The sequence below is a fragment of the Phodopus roborovskii genome, unplaced genomic scaffold, assembly GCF_943737965.1.
Source record: "Phodopus roborovskii unplaced genomic scaffold, PHOROB, whole genome shotgun sequence".
NCBI classification, from domain to species: domain Eukaryota; kingdom Metazoa; phylum Chordata; class Mammalia; order Rodentia; family Cricetidae; genus Phodopus; species Phodopus roborovskii.
Genome location: NW_026126408.1, coordinates 4,989,211 through 4,996,648, shown reverse-complemented (window position 1 = coordinate 4,996,648; position 7,438 = coordinate 4,989,211). Strand labels below are relative to the sequence as shown.

At 43.3% G+C, this 7,438-nt stretch overlaps 1 protein-coding gene across 3 annotated transcripts in view; it reads left to right on the top strand.

Moving 5' to 3' along the window:
- The first annotated feature begins 3,326 nt into the window (after window positions 1-3,326).
- Smc6 (structural maintenance of chromosomes 6) overlaps window positions 3,327-7,438 on the top strand; it is a 53,778-nt gene continuing 49,666 nt past the window's right edge. The window contains exon 1 of one of the 3 annotated variants that reach the window (XM_051181652.1): window positions 3,327-3,506. The gene's annotated coding sequence lies outside the window, so the exon portion shown is untranslated. Of the gene's footprint in view, window positions 3,507-3,913; window positions 3,931-7,438 lie in introns of those variants that run through there. The other 2 variants (XM_051181650.1, XM_051181651.1) reach the window with 2 other exon arrangements.

Sequence of the window (7,438 nt, the reverse complement as noted above, 5' to 3'; positions counted from 1 at the left end):
TCATCTCATTGCCCATATACTGGAATTGCCTTTTTTTTTTTTTTTTAAATGTATTTATTTATTTACTTTACGTGTATGAGCGCTCTATCTGCATGTAGGCCTTTATGCCAGAAGAGGGCACTAGAAATAGATGTGGTTGCTGGGAATTGAATTTATGATGTATGGAATAGCAGCCAGTGCTCTTAACCTCTGAGCCTTCTCTCCAGCCTGAATTGACTGGTTTTTTACCAAACTCTTTAATCCCATACAAACTGTTTCAGTCTTAGTGTTTCCCAAGTATGATGGCTTAAGCTTTGTTCTCAACAGCCAAATACATTCTGTGTCTACAAAATGTATTCTTAATCCCCCATTTCTAACAGTACTTCACTAACTCTGCTATATACAGTTGTAAGTCTGTAATTAGAGTCCCAGCTTCTTTTTACTTTTTCCCCATTTGTGTACAGTTTTTCTCTCCATAACAGCCTGAACAATCATGTTTGAAAAAATAAATTATTAAAATATCGCTTTTACCAATTAAGGTGACTATTTTATAAGGAAATACAAACATTATAAAATTATGTACTATAAGTTTAACATATATACATCTACAATATATGTTTATATATACTACACACACACACACACACACACACACACACACACACATTTATTTTGACGTAGGGTCTTACTGTATGATTCTAGCTATCCTGAACTCACTATGTTGACCAGGCTGGCCTTGAACTCTCAGAGATCTGAGTGCCTCTTCCTACATAGTGCTGAGATTAAAGGCATGTTCATGCCTAGCTATTTTTAAAAAATATCATTTTAGGATTTTCTCCAATTCTACAATCTTAAAAAAAAAACCCGTGCTGTCTTGAAGCCCACCCAATGTACTGTGTTAGAAAGTACATACAACCTGTTTTAAGAATGCAGTTAATCCAAAATCTTTAAATTAAGCCACCATTCACTGCTACGTACTCTTAGTACCAGTCATTTCTCTGAAGTGATATTGCATAGCAATAGTTAGACTACAGAAGCTTGTAAAACACCATGAGACCAAATGGAACAGTGCTTAGGATGTGTAACTGCACTAAAAGACAGTACAGACAGTTTTTGATCAGGCCATATTCCTTACTTGAAGAAAGATTAGCATTAAGTAAAACTTAAAAATACTACAGCTATTACATCCTCCAAAACCATGCAACTTGGTGAGTTTCTATTCAAGCCTCTTTATTATAACTACTACTGTCACTCTGATGATGCAGTCAACATAAATTTGTCTCCTAACATATTTCTAATTTTTGAGAATTGGTTGTATAAAAGAAAGGAATCAACAAAGTTGGGATATATAGGAAATAGTTGTATAAGTTATGAATAGCTTCATGTATCTTGATTGGAGTCCATACTTCGAGGGTTTGTGTTTTGGATATACTACTGATCAACCTTATAGCCTCAGAGAGACCACCAGCCTTTCTAGGAAAGGAGACATATTAAACCAGACACATGATGAAATTCTAACATCCTCTGACCTTCAAGATCAGTTTTGGTAGCAGGAATACCCAGACTATTGCTTGATAGAAAATAAGTGTCTACATTAACAAAGGGCCTAAGAATCTACTTCAAGATAAAACAAAAAACAGATCCTTTGAAGTAACCATATGGCGCCCATAAATCCATTTGTGCTCCTAAAGCTTCCTCAGAAGCTATTAAGTTTCTATTGGTTAATTATAAAACTGAACGAGGCGAGAAAAGCACAGACCCTTGCTAATTCCACTAATGAATCAAATGTAAAGAACATAAAAAGAAGCCAATAGCTTTATTTATGCAAAAACACGTTTTATTAAGGCATATTTTCTTCTCTGTCAAAGTTGAATGAAGGGACAGGAAATAGTCAAATTTCCAAATTCGCATTAGTCAACTATACTTTCATATAAAGATTAGCAAACAATATAAACTTCCTGTAACTGCATGGGATTTACCACATCATTTCACCAAGTTGTGCTGTTTTAAATTTCTTCCAGTTATCCTGTCATATGAATTTAAACTCTGAGGCTCATATTGATTTTACCTATTAGTATTTATTAGGAATATGCCTAGGTGCTGGAGATAAAGTAAAACTTAGGGTCTGGATTTAAATATCTTGGTAGACTGAAGCTATAGAGGGACACAAATCAGCATTTTAATATAATGATAGTACTGCCAGAGGCTGTTCCCGTTAGCTACAAGGATGGTTAGTCTACTTTGATGATGCCATACTTTTCACCAATCCAGGATAAAGGACGCATTATTTTTTGAAATGAATGGTGGCTTTGAATGAGGGAATTGACTTCATTACCGGAGACCTGAGGTTGCACACCGAGGTTGGGGTGACACAGCGAATGCCACTTCCCCCGACATAGGAAGGAAAGCTGAAACAGTGAGGTTACTCGGGTAAAAAGGCAAATGGATGAAGTTGTGTAAAGACGGAATGGATGGTTAGCATCGAGTCAAGGGGCGAAGGGAGAAGGCCCAAGAACAACTTTAACTGCTATTTAAATCTATGGCCACCCGAGGGTGGAGCGGGTAGGGGAGAAAGGACCACACATACCACCCCACAGGCACACCCAAGTGGTGACCGCTGTAAAACTGTTTTCCCACTTGCTACCATAATGCAGAGTGGCATGTGAGTGGGCCTCGGGGAAGGCGAGGGGTGTCCAGGAGGAAAGGGACGTGGCCCCGCAGGGCGGCTGTGGGCGAGCTCGTCCTCCCGCCTCCGTTCTAGAAGTCTGTGCAAGCACCGGCCGGCCGGCCTCAGCCTGTCCCGCGGGACTTACCCACACAGCCCCTCCTCGCGGCTGTGGAAGGAACACGTCTGTCATTTACCAGTCTGGGCCTGGAGTCTAGTAACTACCGCCGCCCTCAAGTCCCCGATCCCTTCAAGCCAAAGTTAAAACAAAAAACAAAAACAATCAAAACAAAAGGCCCTTCCCAAGCAGCATCCCCAACTGCTAAGCGCAGGGCCGCAATTTCGAATCCAGCGCCCTTGCCAGTAGTCCCGCCCCTTCCGGGAAACGGTTCGCTTTCTTTCCTGAACCCGCCCCTCGCTCCCTCGGGGTTTCTCTTTCCCCTCTTGCAATCGGCCCCACGGACGCATGCGTAGACCTGTTGCCAGGGCGCCCGGCGATCTTCCCACCCGCTTCCTCCACGGTCTAGATCCGCCGTGAGGGGCGCGTGCCTCTCTGCTTCCTCCTCCGCCCCTCCCACTCCCGCCCGCTGAGCGCACTTCCGGCTCCCTCTCGTCGACCAGAGCGGCGCGAGAGGCCGGGAGCGCGCAGGCGCGGGCGGGGCCCGGGGGCGGGGAGGGGCGGGGCGCAGGCGCGGACTGTCCCGCGGCGGGCGCCTGTCTGCGGGGCTCCCGCCTGCTTTCGGGGCGGGTTCGCCCTGCTTGGCGGGCGAGCAGTGGCCGAGGTCGGACGCCCTCAGGGTGGCCTTCGCGTCGTGACAGCCGTGCCGACTCCCTTCCCCGGGGCGACCGCGACTTGTTGGAGGTAGAGTAAGGGCGCGCGCGCTCCCTCTGTCCATGCCCGCAGCCCCGTGCCTCGGCGGGCCGCCCTCGGCCCTCCTGGAAGCTGCGGGTGCCGAGGGTGCCGAGGGTCGGGCCTGCGCGCGGGCCGCGGGGACCTTCGCGCTCTCGGCGGGTCGCCGCTCTCCACATCGGGAAACTTGGCCGTGAGCGCCGGCCCGCCCTCGCGCGTCCCCAGGCGGCCCGGGCGTTGGCGGGCAGCCGCAGAGGTCGGGCCGGGGCTGAGGCCGGCGTCGGAGCTGGGTATTCCATGCGCAGTACCGTGGACGGGTGAGGGGTGGAGGGGACACGACTGGAAATGCCACTGAAATCTGAGTTTGCCGTTAAATCCAGTTTCCCCTAAACAGCATTCGGATTGACCAGGGAGAGGAAACCGTCGTGTGTGAAAGGTTTGGGTGGCATTTCTTGCCCTTCATTACTGTGGAATTGGAGGGAAATCCTGATTGGCAAATCTAGAAAACAGGTCTGGGGGTGGAGAAAGGACTCTAGGAGGCTAGGGCTTGAGGTGAGATTCCCGATTCCTAGAAAGCAATTAATTGACATTTAAAGCCCTAAGATAAGTTATGTGAGCACTTAGTGTAGAGTAGACAGAAGACCAAGCTTGCATTTTAAAGGCAAGCTCTTCTGAGATGTCTGTTCAAAGTTAGAAAAGCCATATTCCTTGACTCGGAGAAGGAGTCTGGGATCTTTAAAAATGTAAGATAGAATCAGCAGTGGCCAGCATCTACTTTTGAGGGAGGAGTGGGTGATGAAGTGTTAGAATTTCCCCCTAAGACTTATCCAGGTAGTGTGTGAAACTGATGTTTTTTTTTAATGTTGAAATTTAAGTTAGTAATTTTTTTTTTTCCCCTGGGACCTGGGGACTAGAGTGCTGATGGTAGCTTGCTTGCCTAGCAGCAGTCACAGAACCCCACCCCGAGTTCAGTTCCCACCATCACTTGCAACTTGGTGGTGGTGCAGGCCTGTAATCCTAGTATCCAGGAGGTGCAGGCAGGAGCATCAAGGACCTTAGCTGCATAGCAAACTTGAAGCCAGCTTGGGTTACATGAGGCCCGGCCTGAAAAAAAAGATTTTTCTGAGCTGGGAATGGTGACTCAGGCCTGTAATCTCAGTTAGAAGGAGCTGGGATGAGACAGGAAAGTTTGGGTTATATAGCTCAGGATACAGAGGAAAACTGTTCAAAAGCAGAAATTATTTTCTGAGTGTGTATAGTAAGCTTAGAGACCTTTTGCAATTGCTTAAAAACATTTTTTCCCCCCACACGAGGCAGATAAGACTTTCTGGAGAATAATTCCAGCTCCTTACCTCAGAGTTGTAAGTCACAAGAATCCTGAGAGATTAATTCAGTATAAAGTGTTCAGTATTGAGCTCAACAAAAAGCCAGTATAAACAGCCTGTTGGGTGTTAGTGGAAAGCAAGTGTTAATGCTGGAAGGTTTATTTTACTAAGTGCCAAAACTACCATTTTGTTAGGACAGTCAATCAAGATATAGTAGGCAGTCTAGGAGTGTATTTCAGCGGTAGATTGCTACTTTAACATTTAGGGACACCCCCCCCCCCCAGTAGTTGACTTACTTTCAAGAAATAATAGATAACTAAAAAGTTTACTGGAATAGTATAATGCATTATATTTGAAATTTATGTGTATGGCTGTTTTTCCAGCATGTATATATGTCTGTGTATCATATACATGCCCGGTGTCCACTTAGGTATTAGCTCCCTAGGATTGTGGCTACAGATCTGCAAACCTCCATGTGAGTGCTGGGATTCAGACTTAAATTCTCAGGAAGAACAGTCAGTGTTCTTAATCTCTGAGCCATCTCTGAGCCATCTTTCCAGCCCAGTAAGACCAGGCACCTGAGGGTCCAGTGTGGTCAGTTGTGCTTTGTGTGTACATGAGCCCAGGTCTGTGTTTCTTTAAATTGACAAGTTAGGTCCTTTCCCCTCTGCATGCTTTCTTTGGTTGCCAACTTCAAACCACCTAATTTTCTTTCCCCCACTTCTAGATTGCTTTCTATGGCAGAGTATCTCAGAGTCTATCCCTCCGAACCCTTCAAACTCAAGTGTTTGCAAACAAAACAAATTTATTATCCTTTCCTCTTGACAAATATTGTCTGTTTATAATGGTTGATGGCATTAAGTGAAAAAGTGAAACTGTGTGATTTGAAGGAACAGAGAGGAACGCTTTAGAATAGAATTCTTTCTAGTTTTTCAAGAGGCATGCAAGAAAATAACAGATTGTCAGTCATGGAGTGTGAATCAAGTATTGGCTAAACTCAATTTATGGCAGTAGGAACCTGGACATAAGCTGGATGGCTCTGTCTGCATCTGGTTACTAAGTAGATGCTATACGGGTGGAAATACTACATTTTCTGTTTTTTTGGGAGGGGGGGTGGTTGAGGCTGGGTTTCTTTGTATTACTTTGGAGCCTGTCCTGGAACTTGTTCTGTAGACCAGGCTGGCCTCGAACTCACAGATCCACCTGCCTCTGCTTCTCAAGTGCTGGGATTAAAGATGAGCGCTAGCAATGCCTGGTGGAAATACTACATTTGTGTTTCAGTTTCCCTTGTAGAATAAGGAATGATCTGTATCATGAAGAGATCACAGGATATAGTTTACTTCTGAGCTAACCATAGGCAACTCAACAAATATTAATTCTACTCACTCAGACTTTGACCTAGTCTTTTTAACTATATGGTGTCATCACCACTGCTTCATCCCTGTTCTTGCTCTGGTTTTTGTTTAGAAGTTTATTAGAAGCTGCTACTTTGGCATTATTCTTAGTGTATCCCATATTATGCTTTCAACTCAATTTTGAATATTCAAGTCAATTACCTGAAAGTACAGGGCTTCCCAGTTTCTGCTGGTCTTGGATTTCTTGGTGTTTAGACTTAACAAAATGTTTTACTGTATTATCTAGTTAACCTCATTTGATTTTGTAATATATTCCAAACACTGTGTTAATTCAGTACATTAAGGTTGTTTAATATAGAATGAATGCATTTTGTAGATGAGAAAAGTACAATTAGGGATGTGGTAAACACTGTTCAGAGCAGATATCTGAATCTGTCACTTCTGCCTCAGGTAGCGGTAGTTAAAGTAATTTAAAAATACTTAGCTCTAGCTGGGAGGTGGTGGCACATGCCTTTAATCCCAGCACTTGGGAGGCAGAGATCTACAGAGATAGTTCCAGGACAGGGTCCAAAGCCACAGAGAAAACCAACCAACAAACAAACAAAAAAAACCAAGAAACAAACAAAAACTTAGTTCTAATAGTTATAGAATTAAATAAGTCTAATCCTGTTACCCTAGACACTACTATTAATCTCTACTTTGTCATTAATGGGAAGTATGAGTTACATATAAAAAAATTAAAGCTCAGGAATCCAAATTTTTTAATCTTGCTAAAACTTATAGGATGTCATTAAAATTTCATGTGTATCTTAATGCTTCATTCAACCCTTAGTTACTGATTTTTCTTCTTAACTTTTTTGGATGTTCTTCACTGTTCCTGCTTTAAAGTTTATTTCTTAGACGAGAAGAGGTGACACTTTTCTAGGGCTATGGCACGAAACTGTAATCCCAGCACTCAAGTTCCAGGATAGCCTGGGCTGAATAGCTAGGCCATGTCTTAAACCAACACACAAACCAAAACAACTAAAATTTAAAAATTGTAGGTAAGTAAAATAAATGATATTACTCTTTCAGTATACTCAAGGTCTCAGAGGAATCTTTCCCTTTTTATATGTTGTGTCTTTTATCTAGTTAGTAATAATGGTTTACTATTTATTGCCTATATCTCATACTCAGGACACTCATACATGTTTTTTGTAAGTCTGTTGTCTTTAAATTTCAAAGTACTTTCTATTTAAAAGTTAGGAGGATTCTTCTGTGTCTC